Genomic DNA, 22,713 nt, shown 5'->3' with positions numbered 1-22,713 from the left:
CATATGTTGAACTTAGGCAAAACTAATTAAAATTAATTATTACATCTACATAAATCACATTCCATTATCACAAACAGATATATTATTGGGTTGTCCGGAAAATAATGCAGGATTTTGGTATTAAACAAAAAAAAAGAAACTAGTTACTTTAAAGCAATGTTCTTTAATCAAAATAATTTCCCATACTCTCAATACATTTCTCCCAACGTGTTGGTAACTTATTAATTCCGTCTGAGTAGAATTCAGAATTTTTAGAATTGATAAAGTCAATAAATGCATTTTCCAGTTCCGTTTGATTTTTGAATATTATGTGTTGTAAGTAGTGGTCCAGGTGTCTAAAAAAATGGTAGTCAGTAGGCGAGAGGTCCGGAGAGTAGGGTGGGTGAGGCAAAGTTTCATAGCCAAGCTCCAATAATTTTTGTGACGTTACACGTGACACATGTGGTCGAGCGTTGTCATGCAACAAAATGGGCCCTTTCCGATTGACCAAAGAGGGCTTCATTACTGCCAATTTCTGATGCATGGTATTAATTTGGTTACAGTATGATTCAGTATTGATGGTTTCGCCAGGATTTAAGAAGCTGTAGTGTATTAAACCAAATGAAGCCCACCATACCGTAACCATTACCTTTTTTTGATGAGTTGGGGGCTTTGGAAAATGTATTGGAGCTTCTCCTTTGTCGAGCCACTGTCCAGAATCCACTTTTCGTCACATGTAACAATTCTGGCCAGAAATGGGTCATTTTTGTTTCGACAAAGAAGTGATGCACAAACATCAAAGCGCTGATTTTTTTGGCGATCGTTTAATGAGTGTGGAACCCAATTTTCGAGTTTTTTCACTTTTCCAATCGCCTTGAGGTGGTCAGCGACGGTCGTTTTACTGACTTTGAGTTGCTCTGCAAGTTCTCGAACAGTTGTTTTGGGGTTTTCTTCCACCACTGATCGCAGAACATCATCATTAAGAGAGGAAGGCCTTCCACGACCTTCTTCATCTTCAAGGCTGAAATCTCCCTCCCGAAATTTTTTAAACCACCTTTGCACAGTGCACTCATTAACACAACCCTCGCCCCAGACTTGGTTAATGTTTCTAGCCGTTTGGGCTCCGCTTCGGCCGAGTTTAAACTCGTAAAAGAAAATCGTACGAAATTCTCGCTTTGACATTATAAGGATGACTGAATTATTTCCAAGTAGCGGAATGCTACAGAGGTAAACAAACAATATCATTTGGAAGAGGATTAATAAGTGTTGACATTCATACAAATGAGTAATCCTGTAAACGTAAACAGAATATTTTATATAGATTTTTTTTAATGAAAACTTAAAATCCTGCATTATTTTCCGGACAACCCAATAATTGGGCTAAACATTTCCCATATTATGTTATACAATGTCTACCTTGTCAGTGTTGAAAATTAACACGTCTGAGTAGAGGGCGTTTTGGATGTGGGATGAGGCTAGGGCCATCTGTTACACTCCAGTCTCTTCTAGGCTAGGATTAAAGGATGGATGGACTAACCGAGGATTCAATTATCCAAAGGTATTAATATCTGAGGTAGCTTCGGGGATTCCACTAGCCGAAGATAACAAATTTAATTATACCTCCCTAATATCTTTGGGCTATTAAGCCAAAATACAGAAATTTGATATGGCGATAAATTTCATTAAACGCTAATTAAGTCACGTTTGGTTGAAGTATAACTTATTAACTTTTATATATACATATATATAAAGTTATTCTTGTATAAATGATTTATGATTTTTTTACAGTAAAGAGTTAAACTTTGAGTTAAAAGTAAAGTCCTTTAGGATATACATATATGAATGCATATTCGCTACTTTTTGTTGCATACCACTAAATGTGAAGTCCTTTCGCCTAACGCCTAATATTTGTGAATTCAAAAATATCCCAAAAATCAAAAATCTATGAAGTTCCTCTCTCTCTCTCTCTCTCTCTCTCTCTCTGTCTCTCTCTCTCTCTCTCTCTCTCTCTCTCTCTCTCTCTCTCTCTCTCTCTCTCTATCTGTTTCTCTCTATCTATCTATCTCAAGTCGTGTAACAAGTCGTATAAGAATAGCAAAATTAGACCAATAAATAGACTACAAATAAACGTCATTCACTCATTCATTACAAAGATTTTAGATGTAATAATAGCACATATAATAAATATATTTAACTCAAAACCAAATGTTTTATGCATATAAATTAATTTGATCTGAACCGATACGCATCAATCATCCGAACACGCGTTTTGTTGTGTGTGAATGTCACACGTTCCTTCTTAGGATGCTGGCAACAAAAGGCAGACGTGTTCCTCCAAATGAGAAACCCAAATAAATGGAACGGACAATAGAGATACGCTGAGGTATGCTCCGAATTGAGCACGTATCAGTCAGAATGGGGCGTTATTAATAACAATCTGATGGCGGGAGACGCTCCATCCTCCAGACAGATATCTATTGGTTTATCTCTCAGGTTCACAAGTAAAAGATCACGTAACGCTCTCGAACGTTAAAAGTTACTCGCTGTTCGCCACGGTTGTTGCCGGCTTCATTCGAAACTCGTCGGGGAAACATGTTGACGTCTGGTAAGTGAAAAACCAAACAATCAGTTGACAAACTTCGCCGAAATTGGCCTCTGAAAAAAGATGGAAGTTGAAAAATGACTATTAAAGATCAGTGTGGACTTGTCTGAAGTTGTCAGTCGAAGTTCATAAAATGTTGTAATTAAAATAAACGACAAATTTCCTTTTATTTAAGGTTTAGTTCATTTTTCCATTCGAGATATTTCCAGACAAATTAAACTCTATTTGATTGTTATAAAGTTTGAAGAGGTACGATCTAGATATGACTTATGACAACACGTTATAATTAAAGCTTTACAAAAACATATTGTAATAAAATATTAAAATAATCGATATAAGTGTATATTGCAATATATTGCAAAAACATGTAAAATGTAAATTAATATCTATGAGTGGTGTTTAGTGACCGTTAGTCGATGATTATATGGAAATCGTAAGATGCGGTCTGGTGAGATGTAGGTTTCCAAAAAAACATTTTCTTTATCGTGCCAACGTTTCGATCTTTATTGAGCTCATCTTCAGGGCCGGGACAAACATGAGTGAGTAGAAATACTTTGATTGAATGTAAAAAATATTTTTTTGCATTGCATAAATTCACTTTTTTCCACATCCTACATGTATTTGTTAAATTTAAACTATGTTTGTAAATTCCAGGCCCTGAAGATGTTCTCAATAAAGATCAAAACGTTGGCACGATAAAGAAAATGTTTTTCTGAAACCTACATCACACCAGACCGCATCTCACGATTTCCGAATAATTAATATCTATGTAATTATTATTAAAGCACCACTAAATCCTTAGATGTGTTACTATTTTTTTTTATTCCTTAGGACCCGGAAACTGCACCTGAGTTTTGAATATCACACAATTTGCGTGAAACATTTACCAATAAACTTTATTGTTTCTAGTATATTTAAAGTATTAGCAATAAATTTTATTTTTTCTAGTCTATTTAAAGTATTTTAGAATGTTATTGTATTTACTAGTTTGATAGTTTATAGTTTTGTACTTTATATCTACATTTTTTAAGTCATTAACTATACAATTTAGTTTTTGGCACAGCGGTGAATTTAAAAGAAAGAAATTATTGCTCTATCTGAAGCCACTAATTCTTCAAGCAAATTGACAGTTTATCACCAACAAACTCAATAATTATGTAAACTTTCATTGATTAAAGTTAATAAGTGGACAAGACTCATGAAATGTTTTTTTCGAAAGACTATTCTATGCTTGTTTTGTGATTGAACTCTGGGACTTGAAATTACCCAACTTATCGTGACAACAATGTTAGTTACACATTACCGTGTTATTAATTAACAGATCACCTTAATTCGAGCAAATTCTAATGAATAATTATTATTGTACATAAATTGTTTGTGCTAGTAAATGTTCTCGAAGTGAGTTATGATCGGATGTTTGCTTGTTCGTCAGGTCAGACATTTTCAATGAAAGCATTATCTATGCTAATTAGTCATTGACAATTACTTAGGGATAAATTAAATTGAATATTTTTTTATGAGTTTCATTCATCGGGTACGTAAGCATTTCATATTCAGACCCATGAAAGGCACATTTACACGGTACAAAGGCACATAAAATTCCGTATCAATTGAAAGCTCATTAATTTAATTAAGTTGAATCTTTGATGAATTATTTAGTTTAAAACAAAACGAGGTTTATTGGGCAGACGATGGTGAAACTGTAATTTTGTCGTTATAGATTATCCTGCATCAGTGTGTCTGTGTGATTTTTGCGTCAAATACCTTTTATAATGACGCGCGGGGTGGGGTCCGTGAGTCGGTGTTAACATAGTGTGGCCAAAAGCAAAATATGCTACTCTCCTCATTGAAAATCATCATGAACCCTCAAGAGTTGACAAGCTTGAAGCTGCTAGTTCAAAAAAGATGAAAAAATAAAAACTTGGAAAGATACAAATAGAACATAATAACCCACAAATTAACAACAGTTTATACCTTGTTGAGACCATTCAAAACACTACACAAAATGTGGCTAGACAGAAATCACATTGACACCTTGAAATGGTTATAACTTATCCAGCCTAGGATCATGAGGTATGACCGAATTACACTATCAAGAGGATCGATCAGCTACTTCGGGGTTTTGGCTGTCCGTAGTCAGACCTCGGTCTTATCCACCCCACAGGCGATTTTAGACTGGAGAGTCTGTCAACAGTCAAACACCTATGTCAATTTAGGCCCCAACGGATTTACATTTGTGAAATCCCTTAGAAAGAAATGCTCCAAAAAAAATGGAATAGTTTAAAAATTATAATAAATTATTAATAATATAATATTGATTAATTAAATAATAAATAAATAAAAAAGTGTAATTAGAACAAATGTAATTAAACTTAAGTAACTAATAAGGAAATTTAATCAAAAATTAAAACAAAAACAACCTGGATTGAGCATGACGGGACAGAAGTTCTGAAAACTAGATAACTCTCACTCTCTCTCCTGCGCCCGAGAAGAAATTGTCATTTCAAAAGGTATTTAGATCTGTTTTCCTTTTATTTTATAATTTCCATTTATGGTTGGTTATTAGTTAAAAATATTTATTTTCTTGTTAATTATAAATTATTTGAAGTTTATTTTATGTTCCAATAATTGCGTGGTAAAGTAAAAACATTATTTTGATTTATTTTCCATACAAAAGTTAAAATAAATAATTATAAAACTATTAATTCTTATTTCTATCATATATTATTATCTGGAAGCGTTAATTATAACAATTATACAAAACAATAATTTTATTTTAAAACATACTAACGAGTAAATATAAAATTGTTCCTTAAAAACCTCTGGGGCAAGTAATATTTTACTTGTAGGGTCACAGCACGAATATGAACACCTAATTTTCCACAGAGAGGTGACACATTGATGGACAACATAAACGCACCCTTAAATTTTAATGTATTTATTTATTCATGTTTTGAATACCAAAAATAGGTTTATTATTTAGAAAGAAAATGTGTATTACGTAATTCTAAACAAAAAAATTATATAAAATTGTTTGGTGGTTAGTGACCGTTAATCGATTTCTAAATAAATACAAATAAAAATGTAAAAAAACCCTTTTGTCCCTTTAATACAGAGTATTTCCAACTCTGGCGCGAACCACGTCCGTTAAACGCTTTTGCATTCTTTGGAACTTTCTAGAATGTAACTAGACTGTAAAACTAAACTTAGCGTTGAGTGGCGGTGTACTCAATATTCCTCTATCACCACAGATGGGTACTGTTTTTATCTAACTAATCTAATTAAATCTATGCATTACCCAATATTCCACCATCAGCCCTCATTGTACATTCTCGCTTATAAATATATTTTCTCTTGAAACTGATCTATCAAGTACTAACTATTTACTGCAGAACAAAGATCGGAATAGGGGACCCAAATTCTGGTTGCCGTACTCATGCACAATGCTAATATTGGGGGGCACTCCTACTCACTCTCTAAATAGAACTATCACGTCCTTTTATTTGTGGGTCAAATCAAGAGACCTTTCTCTACATGCCAGATACGGCGGGCGTCGCCTCAAAAGTAAGCTCTTAATACACGACCCGTGAGAACTTCTATGTCGATCCTGCCAACCGACGATTCACTTTTCAAACATGTTTTAATTGCCTTTCTAGTGCCAGAGGGCTGGATCAAGGTGGTTAAGTCCAGAAGTTGGGACCTACCTTAACCTTTTTCCGAATTGCGTTAACAACCGGATCTATGTGTACTGGGATCAAGAAAAACCACGGCCGTTTTGCCAGGACGCGCCAATTCAGGACATTTCTCCAAGAAGACCAGGACGAGAAAGTCTTCGGAGAACAAGATAGATAATTAATGTGTAGAGATTAGTGACCGTTAATCGATAGTTATTCATATATCGTGAGATGCGGTCGGGTGTGATGTAGGTTTCAGAAAAACATTTTCTTTATCGTGCCAACGTTTCTTCTTCACGGCCTGGGATTTACAAACAATGTTTACATTTAACAAATACATTTAGGATGTGGAAAAGTGAATTTATACAATGCAAAATATATTTAATATTCAAACAAAGTATTTCTACGCACTCAAAGTGTTTGTCTTCTGTGTAATTGTGCCATCCTTGCGTGTCGTGTTGAGAGTGCCAGTGAGATTTTGCCGTTTTATAAAACTGTATTTGTTAAATGTAAACATTGTTTGTAAATCCCAGGCCCTGAAGATGATCTCAATAAAAGATCGAAACGTTGGCACGATAAAGAAAATGTTTTTCTGAAACCTACATCACACCCGACCGCATCTCACGATATCTGAATAGCTATAGATTATTAATTCGCATTTTATATTTTTCATATCATTTTGCTTTTATCATGCTCTATAGAAATAAAAAAATCGTAAAAATTACTTCTTTCAAATAATTAATCCTTCCAAGTTAGGTTTTGGTTGAAATGAAAAAATTTATGGTCACGAGCGGGATTGGAACCCACGACCTTTGGCTCAAAACGCCGCTCCTCTAACCACTTGAGCTATGGTGACTACAATCCACTCTTTATATAGAACTATGGAACACCCTTTTATTATGTGGGGCTAACCAACGTCTCTGTCGATCCAGCCCTCCGACGATTCACTTTTCTAACATGTTTTAATTGTCTTTCAAGCGTCAAAGGGCTGGATCAACGTTGTTAATTCCAGTTATTCAGATATCGTGAGATGCGGTCGGGTGTGATGTAGGTTTCAGAAAAACATTTTCTTTATCGTGCCAACGTTTCGATCTTTTATTGAGATCTTCTTCAAGGCTCAATAAAAGGTCGAAACGTTGGCACGATAAAGAAAATATTTTTCTGAAACCTACATCACACCCGACCGCATCTCACGATATCTGAATAACTATCGATCAACGGTCACTAATCTCTTCACACGTTGTTAACTCCAGAAGTTGGGACCTACCTTAGCCTTTTACCGACTTTTCGTTAACAGCCATACCTGTGTACTGGGATAAAGAAAACCATCACCGTTTTGTCAAGATGCTGCAATTCAAAATATCTGTCCAAGAAGACCAGGACGAGAAAGTCCCTACTACTATTAACTCGCATTTATGTTTTTCATATCATTTCGCTTTTATCGTGCTGTATAGAAATAAAAAAACGTTAAAATTACTGTTTATGTAATCTATAGGGACAGGATTAGTCGTTTTATTCAATTCCTTAACACATAGCACTCCAAGGTAAACGATCTTAGGCGGAAGTTATGCGGTAAACAATCCAGGTTAAAAGGCCCATAAGAGAAGCAATAACAAACACGGTTCATTAATTCTGTTTGAAATGTCCCATAAAGTTAACCTTTTACTTTCATCGGTGTGATAAAACGAACTGCACCCATTGCCATTGCCAATTAGGCTCTGGGGACATTAAATAATATTGGCTTTCTGCAGGCCCAAATCATATTATACCGGATTTAGACGCCAAGGCCGGCGTTGGAAGTATTGTAAATCTCTTCGGCTTTAATGAGAACGTTTCGAATCTGCATAGATAAGTCTGTTGTTATAGAGATAGTCGGTCTGTTGATGCCGCATTGACCCGACTGTGATAAATGTTCTGGGAGGGGTGTTCATGTTACTGCCGGGATTCTCATCAGCGAACAGGCCTGCCCGGCTTTTTCCCAGATAGGGGCACGCACGAAATGCACGGATGGTAATTTATAAATATCGTTTTCACCCTATCGAAATATGTCACTTTCAGGTAAATTTCAAATTCGTCTAGATTGAGTTCCTCCTCGTTCATCGACAATACACCTGTTATGGAGTGTTAATCGAACAATTTTTTTTATATTTTATAGAGTAAAATATAGTTAAACAATTCCTTTTTTCCAGTCTTTCCGAATAAATTATTTGCCCAGATCGTTCGATACCAACCAAAATTCATACTGAATTGAAATAATCAACACTCGATCACTTTACTGGTTGTTAAGCTACCGTGTACACCTGTACTTCCCAGCTTATTCTTCATTTTTGGTCAAATAGCAGGCGTCTAGATTCAAGATTCGCCTATGATAATACGCGGAATGGGGATACATTTTCCGACGGAACGGCTAAATAGCTGATCAGCTTGCCTTGCATTTTCGAGAAAATTTGGTATATTTCACTGATGTGTTAGAGAACGACGTTGACCCAGCCCTAGCCGACATAAAATTCGTTAACATCATTAAAGAAATTATTTTAAAAAAACTACCTAGTTCAAGTCATTAGATTCAAGCCCGATACTTGTTCTGGATAGCATTTACTGATATCAGTGTTTGCAGATGACATAAAGAATACAGTGCTTACTAAAATTACTACATGTCAGCATAGAAATATGTAAGCGCATTAAATTCTTTCAGTCCCGGTCTGTTATAAGCTGAATGGATTCCTCATTGTTGATTCCACAGTTGATCTCGGAGTCACGTTCAATTCAAACTGCGATTTCCATTACCATATTAATCAAACATGCTTGAAGACTTTAAATTTAGGGTTTTGAGCTGGTTGACTAAACGAACATGAAGTCAGTAAGAATTTTACCAATCTCGTTGGATGGCATCTGGAAAATGGTTCATTAGTATTGTGCCCGAATATCGACGAATATGGTATCAACCTTCATGATAAATAGTAAAGTAAAGTGAACAGGGATGAAGCCATGCAGGTGAATGAACCAGCTTGTTTTTTTGTTTTTTCGACTTTCGGCTGTATTTGACGCCTCTTCAGGACTTTAAAAAACTATTTTAAAAAAACTTTACAATCAGGCAGGACACGTGGTCCTTATAGAAGGGGCCGGATAACACAAGTTATCAATCACAAAATGTGAACTTAAAATTTGAGAAAATTAAGAAAACAACCTTTGTTATGTAGCAAAAGGACCTAATAATATTGTAGGACTATGTTATTTACTCTATTTAGACGGTGGTAGGGTGCAGGTACAAGAGGGATTTAAAAGACGTAAGGGTGGTGGCTTTGCAGTTTGGCAAAGGAAGAGAATTTTAGAGTTTTGTGACTCAAGATAGGAAGAACCGTGTTGGGTTTAGGAATGTCAGCAATAGGAATGTTACAAAGTATGGTGGGACCAATAATTTCCCCTTCAGAGACGCCTGTATTGGTCGCCCAGCTAAAGCAGTTATCAGGTAAATAGGATTCAAGGATAAGATGGGTAGAAAGCGTTTAAATTTATCGAAGATTCCATATCATAGACCATATGCAAACAATGCTCTTTTTTATATAGAGCAGAGGAAATAGTGTAAGAAACGCTGAAATCTTGCTTGATCGTGGAGTGATGGATGCGAAAGCTGAACTAGGGGAGAAGAATTGATCCAGGAAGGTTATTAAACAGTTTAAAATGAGTCTTTCGATGATTCTGAGCATCACAGAAATATGGGTGATGGGTCTGAAGGAGAAAAGGTTTGTTAAGTCGAGAAATAATAAAATCCATTCGTGAAAAATTTTAATATAAAATAAAGCTGCAACGAGGCTTTTCTTCCAGCGAATGATATTTTCACACAAAATTTTCAATGTTATACAGTAATAAAACTTAAAACTAGAAGGTAGATGAAACATAAAAATTTGCGAGGTAATTAAAAAAATGCTTTATGAATCGGTAATTGTTCTTTGTCGTATTTATGAAAAACACAATTCAACATTTTCCATTTATTTTAATAACAACTCTTGCTACATTACGCCGGAAACACGTGCTACTTTTACTTACATTAGCTCAAGTAAGACCGGACGTTTCAAAGATTAGTAAAAAAAACGTGCATGTTTATGTATAAACTTCAAAGATACAATTAAACAACTTTAAATAATTACGTCGACAGCAATGAAACCTTTCAAATTTTTAGGGGGTTCATAGATTCGGGAATTTATAAATAGTATTGCAGAATATTTTTCAAATATAATAAATAGTCGCCAAAAGCATTTTTGATTGTCTAGAGCAATAAAATAAAAATTGCAGAAAGCTATTTCAACAAGTCTGTAATTAAGCATAGGTACATGATCCGTCAGATAAACAAAAACAATATTTATGGCATTTATATTTAATCACCGTAGTTTTTATCGCCTCTTTTAATGTAATACAGTTTAAAAGAACGTGTGCAAGCAATGCGTAAAGAAAACTAGAAAATAATAAACCTCCGTGAAAGTTAATTGCCAAGTTAAAGAAACTTTTCAAATAAATAGGCTCGTCATATTTAATATCAACCCATAACCTTTTTATCCAACTTGTTACAATGTTTTATCAAAGTATGTACAACGTTCGGTAAAAAACATATCGACGGTTCCACAATACAGAGCGCAAGAAGCGTGGTAAGCAAATATTTATTGAGGGTCAGGGTGTGGTATATAAGTAAAAATAATAAATGTCACATTGGCTTTTATCCGAGAAAATTCTTTTTTCCGAGTTGTTTGACGAAAAACAAAACACCCTGTTTTGTTTGAGTTTTATAGAGAGAGTAAATAAATTCGAAATTTTATTTTCAGTTTTTAATGTAGATAATTATTCAGAAATCGTGAGATGCGGTCTGGTGTGATGTGGGTTTCAGAAAAACATTTTCTTTATCGTGCCAACGTTTCGATCTTTATTGAGAGCATCTTCAGGGCTCAAAGTGTTTGTCATCTGTGTAATTGTCCCATGTGTAATTGTGTGTTTTTAATGTAGATTCAAATTGTCGCAGAATTAAATAATTTGCAAATTGCCAATTCGAACAAAACATAACCATACTCTTCGTTGAAAAGTTGCAGACATTCAAGACGATAGTAAGTATATATATATATATATATATATAGTTTCAGTCGGTGGAAATGGCTGCACTGCTTTCAAAAAAAGAAGTTTAATTCAAAGCTACTAAATTTGTATTAAACTATGCATTCGGGAGCAGCTGACAAACATACAGAATTAATTTTTTAGAAAATAGATCCAAAATTCTTCTTTCTCCTCCATTTAGCCGATTCCGGCTGGTGTTCCACAAGGGAACGTTCTCGCTCCCATCCATTGCACAATCTACCCGGCTAATCTACCCACTCATCCTTCATTCACTTTCATTTTTACCTTTGCAGATGATACATCAATACTCGCCGCCGATAAGACCCCGTTACAAGTTCACGTAATTTACAAAATCCCTTACACACTCTCGAACCCTCTCTGCGCCAATGGAGAATCAAGGTTAATGAAATTAAATAATTGTAAATTATATTGTACTAAATAAACTAAATACATTGTATTTACTCTTAACAAAAAAATTGCACTCCTTAATATTCAATTCTTCCCATCCCTGTTGCGAATGACGTACGATGCCTTGGACTGGACCTCGACGAACTACTTACATGGAATCCACATACGAGACTCAAACGTAAAAATTTAAATGCAACATTCAACCTGCTAAAAAATCTACTTGATAAGCATTCCAAAATTACAATAACAAACAAAAGAAGACTATACACTGCCCTGCTAGCCCCACTAATGATTGAAGGAACTGCTAAACGTTCCAATCTTAACAGATTTCAAACCCTCTAAAATTATTCGAAAAATATTTAATGCTTCCTTTTATGTCTTTAACCATGCAATTCATACCGACTTAAAAATTCCATTCCCCTTGCCCAATTTGGTTCCAAAAATGTTCATTCTAAATTACACGATCACTCAAACCCCTTAATCAGCGAATTGTCATTCTCAACGTTACCCGCCAATCCTCTTCGGAAACTGAATCGACTTTGGCCACGCGACAACTTAGTTGCCTAACATTAGCAAAGGATAGTTGCCAAATGACGCTCAGCCTGATTGTAAACTAACAGCTCCCATCATTGGATGGGGACGTTATTCATGTTCTTTGTGTGTCCGTGCATACAACCCAGTGGGCCCGTTCGCAAAATATAATAACCATTTCAATATTTTTGCTTGTTGCACATTTAAAGTGCAGTTGTACATAAATAAATGAATTGTTTAAAAATAGAGAAATATCACAGAAACGCAACAAAAGTTCCGCAGTTTTCGTCAAATACTGTAAGCTCATTTCAACAATTTTTAAACATTTATCATGAAATTCGTCGATTTGATGAATATAATTTAATATGAATTAAATGGACTGGAACAAATTACGCTTATTCCGAGAAAATAAAAATCTGCCAATTGTAGCACATTTAAAGGCTTTTAATTACATTTTTCACATTCGCCATTAACGGGGTAACAACGGTTTTTAACAGGATTTTTTCCTGTTTTATATTTTAACTCCTCTTCTATTCAATTGATTTTAATTTCAATAAAAGATTCTTTTCCAGAAGAGTATGTACATTCTATTTAGGCATGAAACTCCAAAATTATATTGTATTTGAGTAATTATGAAAGATAATTTAACTAGTTGTTTAAAAAAGACCCAAAAGTTGTTTCACATAAAATGTCCGTTTCCAAGGTAAATGTTTTTTTATAGTAAAATTACTGCATAAAAACAAAATCATTTTATTCAATGTATTTACCTATTTTCTACATATTTTTCCCAACGCGTGACCAACTTGAACGCCTTGAAATGAAACCAAATCTGTAAACGCTTTTCGGACCATCATTTTCAAAATATTTTCCTTCGACGAAGGTGTCTAAATTCCTAAACAGGTGAAAATCTGTCGGAGACAAATCTCGAGAAATAGGTAGATGCTGAAGAATTTCGTAGCCAAGCTTTTTCTATTGGCTACAGTATGTTTTGAAACATGCGGCCTGGAGGAGTATAGGACCTTTCCGATTTACCAATGCAAGTTGTTTTTTGAGTACTTTTTTTTGCATTTCGTCAATTTCCTTGCTGTACAATGTAGAGGTTACGGTTTCACCTTTAGGCAAAAAGGAGTAGTGAATAATAGCCATGGTACACCTGTCACCCTAATACTTTTTGGGTGCACATATGGTTTTGGCATGTGTCCTGGTGTTTCGTCGATGTTTGCCACTGCCCTGATGCAATCTATTTTTCATCGCAAGTGGTAATTCTTTCAAGAAAAAGATTAATTTTTTTACCCTGCGAGCAACGAAACGCATCTCAAGCGCTTTAACTGCTGTCGCTCAGTGAGCTCATGAGTGACCAATAGATCAAGCTTTTTGACTTTTCCTATGTTCCTTAATTGTCTTGACACGGTATCTGTACTTGCATTTAGTTGTGCTGCCAGTCTTTTGACTGTTTGATAGTGGTTTACTTCCATCTGAAGCTTAATGACATCGTTGTCCAACTTTAGTAGGAGGTCTTCGGTATTCCCTTCCGAAAACTTAGCAAACCATCGGCGAATGGTCCGTTCGTTTACACTCCCTTCCCCAAACGCCTTACTGATGTTTCTTGCAGCGTGTTTCCATGTTCATATTTGTAGGTATACTAAAAAGTATGTAATGGATTAGGGGAGCTCATCGTTATAAACAAAGGTGGAAGATTAACAACTGCTTAATTATTATATATAAACATCGGAAGTAAACAACAGAAAACCGCTATATCCTCGCCGAAACTCTGAAATTCTAATTTCGGACATTTCATGAGAAACAACCCAAAATTTTCTTAAAATGCGGTTGATGTATTAAAACCATTTATCAAACCAAAAGCTTTATTTAGACACAAAAACATTTCACGTTTTGCATAAAAGCGTCATATTACATTAATGCACACACACACACACACACACACACACACACACACACACACACACACACACACACACACANTCGTGTGTTCGAATCCCTCTCGTGCCATTAACTTTTTTTCATCTCAACTAAAAACCTTAATTAATTGTAAAGTATTAATTGGTCAAGCGGACCACGAAATTAGTGAATCTATTTTTAAATCCAATTCCACATTTTGTTGAAAAGTTTTGCCATTGAGAATAAAATAAGTATACAAAGAATAAAGTAGAATGCACAAAAACCCTAGTGTTTTGCTTGAGTAGAGCGAATCTATTCTTCTTTTATTTTATTAAGTATACTACGAGTTTGTATCTACGTTTATAATTACCTGTTTTTTAAACAAAGTTATCTTATCCCTCCTCCCCTGGGTGTTTAAAAAAGTTGTTAAAAATACAATTGTTGGCGATTGTTGATTTCTAAATTGAAAAAAAAAAAAGAATCGTTCAGATAAAATGAGGAATTTTGGAGAAAAGCGTACCGAAGAGTGAAAAAATACAACTTTTCAGGAGAAGATATTTCCTGATCTTGCTCGAAATTGAATGTTGCCTCCCATTTTGCACCATAAAAACGTTACACACCTTATCGGTTATACAACTTTTCTTCTTGCATTTGCATAGTTCGTACATGATTTTTCAGTTAAGAATATTCGTTGTTTGGCACATAATATACATAAAAGGCTGATTTCTTCAAACAGCATACGAAATGCCGAGTTACATGTTCATCAAAATACCCAAGAACAAAAATATTTGAACCACTTTTAATGCTAAGAATCTCGTGCTTTGATTGCCACTAAAAAGTTTGTAGTTAAATGATTTAAAAAAATAGCATTTTTTGTTCTGAAAAACGGTCGCTACCCCTAATGTGGACCAAATCGAGCCTAATCTGCCAGTGGTGTTCCGGATCTCGGCCTGGTCTTGATGAAAAAAATTTCACGACCTGAGAATGGGTCATGGCAGTAGTGAATCGGTTATTTTTTCATCAAGACCATACCGAGATTCAAAGTATAACCTGAGTAAAAAAGTGGTCGATGCATCTAACACTTCAGTGTTAAAAGTTGTAATAGAATATGCTGCTGTGACATCTAGCAACACGATTATCTTCAACAATGTTTCAAACAACGTCACTATTTGAATACTTTACCAGAAAAACACTTTGCCAAATTATCAGTAGTAACTGACAAATGCTACGACTATTTATAAAATATAATTTATAAAAAATAATGTTAGAATAATAAAAAAAAATCTTACTCAACCAAAATATTTTTATTTTTGATAAATTTATTCTCGTTTGAAGTGGAAAGAGGAGTGAACATCGTAAAACCTTTAAAGCGGTGTGTTTACGGGTTCACATAAATAAATATATTCCCCTAAGATGGATCCAAGTTATTACATTAGCCATTTTTTATGTGATCACATTTGCTATAATTTTCCACCCGCTTTAATAAGTTCGATGTACTTCTCATTTAAACGTCAAGGACTTTATTTATTTTAATAAAAAAATTCTTTTGTAAGTATGCTCTGATTAGAAGAAAAGTTCTTTTTATAACAATTTATAAATATTATATGTATATAAATGTTGCTCTTGATCTGCAACATTTTAAAATGACAGGCTAATGAAATAATAGTGAATGTTTTTATTTAAAAAAAATCGCAAGTGTTTTGTTGAGAGATTTCCATGTCCTACTTTTTAAGGCCGCCAGCGACATGAACAAACAAATGTGTAAATTACTTACCAAGTACGTACATTTCTAAGGTAACGAATGGGCATTCGGAACCCGATCTGATAACTAGTTCATTTTGTTTGTTATGTCCAGATCAGATATCCTACTAAAGGGTAAGAAGGCCGTTTTAGAAAGGCGCTGTTTTAATAAACTGCACCACGTTGACATAAGCATGCGGGCTCAAGAAGAACAAACAGGCCATACAAATACGTTGTTACACGATTAATTTCTAAGCAAGAATCCGGAGTTTCTCGAAAGGAAAGGAAATAACAAGCTGACGGCTTTGCCCTTATTTTCTCCTAAGCCGATACTAAAGGTAAAAGTGAGTTTCCTATCAAATATCAGTCAGGGTTGCTTTTGATTTTCTGTATTTTCTGGTAGTGGACACACATACATATATNTAATACATTTCAAAGTTTAACATGACAATTTCAAAATAACTTATTTAAAACAAACATTCCCACTTTCTATGTAAATAAAAATAATCTAAATATTAAATTATATCTTTTAAACCAAAAAATAAATGAAAAATACGATTGTATTTATAAGAAATATATACAGTTGTGATTAAATACAGTACGTTGTTTTATTGTTGTATTTTATTGTTTTGTATTGAGGGGTCACACTTTGCTTGTGTTTTAACTAGTAGTTGTTTTTAAAAGAAGATATTTTGATTTATTTAATTTACTTGAATAAACCGACAGTTGGCCATCAGTGCAGTTCGCAAGGTATCTTGCTAAGAGATTAAAAATTTTTGAATTATCAAAATGACCTATCACAACAAGTTTGCCAAAATCTCGTAAAATGACAAGTTACAGCTGACAAACCTAGAATGAAGATTCAGTGAAAATGGCTGATCCTTAAGTTGGGTCCATTGAATTTTTCACTTTTAATTACTCGTAAATACACTGATGGACAAAATGGCACCACCGTTAAATTTCAATATATTTAAATTTATTCATATTTTTCATGCCAAAAATAGGCTTGGTTGTAAAAATAAGACATTTAAAAATATGTTCATTGCCTAATTCTAAAACACATTATTCAGCAAAAACGAACATAAAAAATAAATGTAAGTGTAAAAATAAAAACTTTTTTGTCCCCTTAATACCGAGTATTTTCCCCATTGGCACGAATCACGTCCGTTAAACGCCTATGGGGTAGCAAGAATCTCTCACCGATGTGGGGGAGGGTGTATATGGCACTACAAGTACTTCGATTATGTCTTGTAAGTACCTCTGTGAAGTTAGAAATCTTCCTCGCACAACATTCAATTTGGTATGGGCGCCCAAGGAATTGCCACCCCAGACCACTAATGACCCACCGTGGCTTACCTTTCTCAATATTATCAAATGAAATCAACGAAGGAAAGGGATTAACTGAAAGCTATCTTTAGTCGTAGCAGAATGGAAGGGCGTAATGCTACCTTTTGTGCAATTGGGATTAAACAGTCAGAAAGTAAACAAGGAAGTAAAAGAAAACATTTTGACTACGTTCAATTCACTAATTTCGTGGTCCGTTTGACCAATTAATATATTACAATTAATTAAGGTTTTTTTTTTAGTTGAGATAAAAAAGTCAATGGCACGAGCGGGATTCGAACCCACGATCATTGGCTTGATACGCCGCTGCTCTACCACTTGAGCTATCGTGACTTCGATCCACTCGGACACCAACTTCCCATCTCAACCCCACCTTTTGAATTTTCCTCCTTTTTGCCATTTTTCATTTTGACTACGATAGAACCTAATTACTTGTAACTAATTTAAAAAGATAATGGATTTACTTTTAAACTAAATAATCTGAGAAGTGAGTAAAATTTGTCCACCAGTGCAGATATTGCAACTAAGTTGTTTTACTCAGATTCTCTTTGCTATTTACCTTGGGATTCTGACATATTCATCTTTTTAAATGCAGTCATCGTGGCATTTGTATCTGATAATCCAAAAATGGTATCTTCGTCTGTTTATTGAACGTCCAAGTTAAGGCAACAGAAGGGGGACCTGATACACACCTTAAATATTAGTCAACTACTTACAAGGTCTTAAGTTGCAAGTTAGTACCTACGTTTAAATCAGTACCGTTTTTGGATTTTTAAGAAACTCAGGGTCATGATTGCCTTGGTGATGATGGTATTAATAATTTATCAATTTAACACTTCAATTTTATCTCAATGCCATACATAAAGATTGATTAATTGAAAGAAGTTATTGGTCAATCGAACCACGAAACCTAATGGATTTAATAAGTAAAATGAAATATATCTTCACTAAAGCTCTCCGTGGCCATATCATTTGTCGCCGAGAATCCAATAGATTACACGACATTTGAAAAATGGCAAAAAAGGAGGGAAAATTCGGGAGGTGGGTTGAGATGGGAAATTAGTGTCCGAGTGGATCGAGGGCACGATAGCTCAAGTGGTCGAGCAGCGGCGTATTTAGCCGAAGGTCGTGGGTTCGAATCTCGCTCTTGACACTGACTTTTTTATCTCAACCAATACCTTACATAAAGATTACTTAATTGAAAGAAGTTATTTGGTCACTTAGACCACGAAATCTAATGGATTTAATAAGTAAAATGAAGTATATCTTCACTAAAGCTCTCCGTGGTCATTTCGTTTGTCGCCGAGAATCAAATAGATTACACGACATTTGAAAAATGGCAAAAAAGGAGGGAAAATTCGAGAGGCGGGTTGACTTGAGATGGGAAGTTGGTGTCCGAGTAGATCAAAGTCACGATAGCTCAAGTGGTAGAGCCGTGGTGTATTTAGCCGAAGGTCATTGGTTCGAATCCCTCTCGTGACACTGGCTTTTTTTCTCAACCAATACCTTACATAAAGATTAATTACATAACATACATAACAAAAAGATAAAACAAAAAGTCAATTAAATAAAAATTGTCGTGATTTTCATGACAAATTGAAAGAAATTATTTGGTCAATCGGACCACGAAATCTGATGGATTTAACACATAATTTAAATTCTTTCTAGGTACGTAACAATTGTAAAAAGTATGTTATTACTGACGCCAAGACTTACTGTGTGTTGGTAATTAATGTAACATTATTGATTGTAAATTGACCATGCGATCGGTAAGTGTTGAGGGGGTGCAATTTCATTGCACATGTTTCACTTGAAAACATGTATTAAATGACCCAGGTGATTTTGCAATGCCCGATTCTTAATCTTGTTAAAACAACTTCCTATCTTCTTCTATTCCTGAGCGATTAGGGCCATTTCTTTTATTCTGAAACACTGGTTTTTATCAGACGAAACTTATTATTTTCCACTCTAAGACACATTCCTAACGAGTGACCAAGCTTTTGATTGAGTTAAAAACTACGATTATCTTTGCTGCGGTTGTATGTCAATTAACCGGTTCATTGGCACTTCTTTAGCATCTATATATGGAAAATCATTGCCGGCTTGCAGTATGCCTTGGGGCCCAAACGAATACCCTTATACTGAGATAAATTGAAATAATTAAAGAGAACTTTTCAACAGTGCAGAAGAGAACATTAAGGAGAAGATTTTTTTAAACAAATTTTCGAGGGATTAAATGTATTTTTATTCTTTTTACAAGGAATGGAAGATTAATGTCTCGAGAAAATGTAAGCTTTATTCTTTTCTACGAATGTTCCCTAATTGCAATCCATGACCGTAAAGGACTTAATGTGAAGTACTCGACGGATCCATCGTTTTTAAGAGGCTAATGCACGCCCGTGAATGAAGGCTGCCCTGTTAGCCCACCCAGATAACTATTGTTTCAACCGAAGCGGCTCTACATTGTCCGTTCATGATTCAATCATCAGAGGAACAAATGACAAAAACTTCTTCACTTTTTTAAACCCCCCGGGCGCCATTAGGCCAAATGGATTCCTTTCACGGAGCCAACAGCTAGACGACTTAGAATAGGATTTAATACAGTGGTTTCAGCTCCGGGAATGAATCATTAAGAAATCATACAGTTCTGATGAATTGACTTTGTAAATGATACCGACAATCGTTTCTTTTCTGAATGAAGACATAAAGGTCTTTCCATTTCAAATATTTACTTTCCAGGTTTTTAACTTTGTAAATTTGGCCAGAGTTTCGACAGCGAAATGTCTAAATAATCTGGCGATCTCAACCAGCTGATGAACTTTTATAGGTTGATCAAAGCTAACTCTAACAACCAAATTACTGATTCATCTCCCTCCTCGAACGGCGCGTGCTGTAGCACAGGCACATGCGCGTTAGGGTACCAGATCCTGTCTAACTATATATTTTGAATATATATATATATATATATATATATATATATATATACAGACAACCATCTGTTCTGTGGGGCAGCGTATTTTCCTTCCAATTCAACCCCAGCTGCATGGGTAAGGACTCGCAGTGGCTGAGTGGTGAGACCCCTGGCTGGTACCTAAAGAAGAGGATGTGTCCCATTCGTGGCCGTAGACCGTAGTACTTGCGCATGACCTCCGAATTACCTCCCGACCTCGTGGGAATCGGTTGGATCGGATTGCCGAGAGCGTTTAGCCAGCGAGGAGCTATGACTACGCTGCGGGCGTCCCTCGAATGCGTGAGGAATGGTGGACGGGGCGGTTGCCTCTGGGTTGCCTTTATCGTAGGCATGGTACTCCTCTAGTGGGTGGTTAATGATTCCACTAAAATCGAAACCGCGCCCGGAGCGTATCCGGAGATTTCAACGCTAGCGGAGCCCCTACACCCAGGAATATAGAGTTGTCTTCTCTATCTAGGGAGTGCGTGGGAGACTTGGCTGATGCATGTCGGCCACTTTTTGGGTAGCCCTTTACGCGCGGCACTGGTTGAGTGCACCATGTTAACCCACCCCCTTGGAAGGGGCAAGCGGGAGAAGTCAACATGCCGACAGTTTGCTGTAGGATGATGTGGGCTTCTACACCGAACCTCGCTGAAGAAGCAGATTTTCCGCGCGCGGAGGTGTGTCGCTTCTAACTTGAGAATAAGTGTGATAATGCCAAATCGGCCAGGTACGCACGCTGAAGAACCTCATTGTTATATGACATTGCGATCCCAGTGGGAAACAAAGGTTCATTTCCCCTCAAACTCATGGAAACGTCTAACAATTTAACTTTTCTACAATCTTTCAATCACTAAATAGCTATCACTTACTTTTAGATATACACACGTAAAATCATGTATTGTTCTTTAGTTTGCGGATGGATGACCACGTTCAACCGATCGACACTGTAGTGGCCACTTGTAGCTACCACAAGTTACCGCTAGATCCCACTACGACTTATGGAATGTTCTCGCCCTCCACTCTGCAGCCAATCAGAGTAGAGCTCTTCCCTATATAAGCAGGGGCACTGCCTTGCTGGAAAGAGACTCGTAAAACCGACGAGATCTCACCAATCACTAATGTAACCGACATCGGCAACAACGACAGCAGACCCGACGAGGTCTCATACATCACCTAATAATCGACTACACTAGATTCGTCAACCCGACGAGTCGTCACTAAAGGAACACCGTCGACGGCAGCAAGTACTCGCAGCATTAGCCTGATCTCGCTTTCTAAACAGCCGACTTGGCCGTAAACGCCAACTGTTGCTCCTCGGCTAATTGCTGTACTCCAACACCTTCGGCCACTGTGGAGTCAACCGACTCACGGCCCCCGGACCTCAGCCAACGGTTTACTCGTGGTCACAGACCACCACCAACGGCGCCACGCACACGGTCTCGGCCTCGATTCATTGTCACGCCTTCTCTACACAACACCGGCCCTTTTCAGGGCTACAAAACTCCCAGTCACTAAAGACACGTTACCAGATAAAATAGACGGATCCAATAAAGGTATCGGTGTAGATCAAACCAATACAATTGTTGGAACATATTTGAACCAACATTTCATAAGTGTATAATCAAGTAGTTTAGTGATTTTTCCAGTAACTACAACAAAGGAACAATCTAAAAAACACGAACTTAATCCACCTTGGAAGCAAATCTAACACGTGATGAAAAAGCTAACTGACACTCTACAAAACACTATTAAACCGACTTGGACTTGGACTGCAACTACGGCACCACTAAACTTACCAATATCCAGCGAATTCATTACTTCCAGTCTAAAACGTCAGAATGATAGTGAACGCTCCCTAAGAAGTCTCCATTAACACCGTCCACAATTACCTTAAAATACCCTTCGTAAATAAATTGATCACCAACACATTTTCTAAGCTCCACAATAAACTAGCTCAATCCATGTCCAACACAATTGAATAATCTAAGATTTATTTATAAAATCAAATTGTAACACAAGTGGGAAATTTTATCTGTGTTTTATTTACCTCTATTCCTTTAAGACAATTAATATTGTAAATATTGTAAGATAATCAATGTACTGATGTATAAGAGAAAATTAAAAATACTAAGGGTGGCCTTTTTTGCCTCTCTGTGGATATTAAAGTAAGTTTTAGGTAGATAGTTTTTGGAGATAAATATTAGGCAAACGAAAAAACTGCTTTTCAAAAATAGGTTAATGGAAGCATTTTTATTCATCAAGACCCTTTTCAATTCCAAGTTAGATAACAAAACAACATTAGTTACCCAAAGTTTTTGATTGAATCTGTAAAAGTCTTTTTTCCTGACTCGAAAATGTCTGGAAATACAAAAACTTTGTTCAAATATGACGAGGATGACGTTTTCCTTCAGCTTTTACGAAACTCGCTTGCTTTCGTACTTAAAAAATAAAAGAGAACCCAAACCTCGCTGTAGACAATCTCG

This window comes from Cimex lectularius, unplaced genomic scaffold (genome assembly GCF_000648675.2).
Source record: "Cimex lectularius strain Harlan isolate CLEC.00 unplaced genomic scaffold, Clec_2.1 scaffold190, whole genome shotgun sequence".
In the NCBI taxonomy this organism is placed as follows: Eukaryota; Metazoa; Arthropoda; class Insecta; order Hemiptera; family Cimicidae; genus Cimex; species Cimex lectularius.
The sequence above is the reverse complement of the archived record's forward strand: the minus strand, read 5'-3'. Positions refer to the sequence as shown.